Source organism: Cupressus sempervirens, chromosome 7 (assembly GCF_028749045.1).
Source record: "Cupressus sempervirens isolate cs-2001-9-10 chromosome 7, ASM2874904v1, whole genome shotgun sequence".
NCBI classification, from domain to species: domain Eukaryota; kingdom Viridiplantae; phylum Streptophyta; class Pinopsida; order Cupressales; family Cupressaceae; genus Cupressus; species Cupressus sempervirens.
Window position 1 is genome coordinate 77,679,883 of NC_143124.1, and position 709 is coordinate 77,680,591.

Below are 709 nucleotides of genomic sequence, written 5' to 3' on the forward strand. Positions count from 1 at the left end.
TCTACATGATCAACTGTGATTGAGGTCTATGCATAGTCACCTATTGATCCAAGGTGTAGCTTCATCAGACATTGCCATGCAACAAATTTGTCTTTGTTTAGCTTGGGAACTTCTCTCTTGGACATCTTGATCTTCCTGCTGCTAGTACCTTAAAACAAATCAGCAGTGTGCTCTGATACCAATTGTTAGAATTATTTAGAATAACTGAGAGGGGTGGTGAATAAATTATTCAAGGTCCAATAATGTCCAATCAAACTTTTTAATAAAACAGAGGTGAATCAGAAGTACTATCCTTTTTACTTTCTCATCATGCATGTAATTAAAAATTAAACAATTATTAAAAGTAAACATGCATCACACCATAACAGAAGGGATTTTGATGACCAAGAAACCCTCCAGGAATAAGAAGGTAAAACTAGGCTAGGGATGACACCCACAAAATAACTGTGCAATTGATTTCAACCACTTCTGATGGTCTTCCCTGTTAAAGGCTACAACACACTATTAAATGTGACCCTGTTAAAAGATTTCTACACCCTGTTAGGAGTGTGCCTTGTTAGAGGACTTAAGAACATTCAACTTAGAATTTCATCTTGTTAAAGGATTTACATAGAGTTTTTAGGCCCACCCAAGTCCATGGGACTTACAGTCACCTTCTCAAAAGAATCTTTTATCCCTCTCTAAGGATCTTCTATCCTCCTCCTAAGGA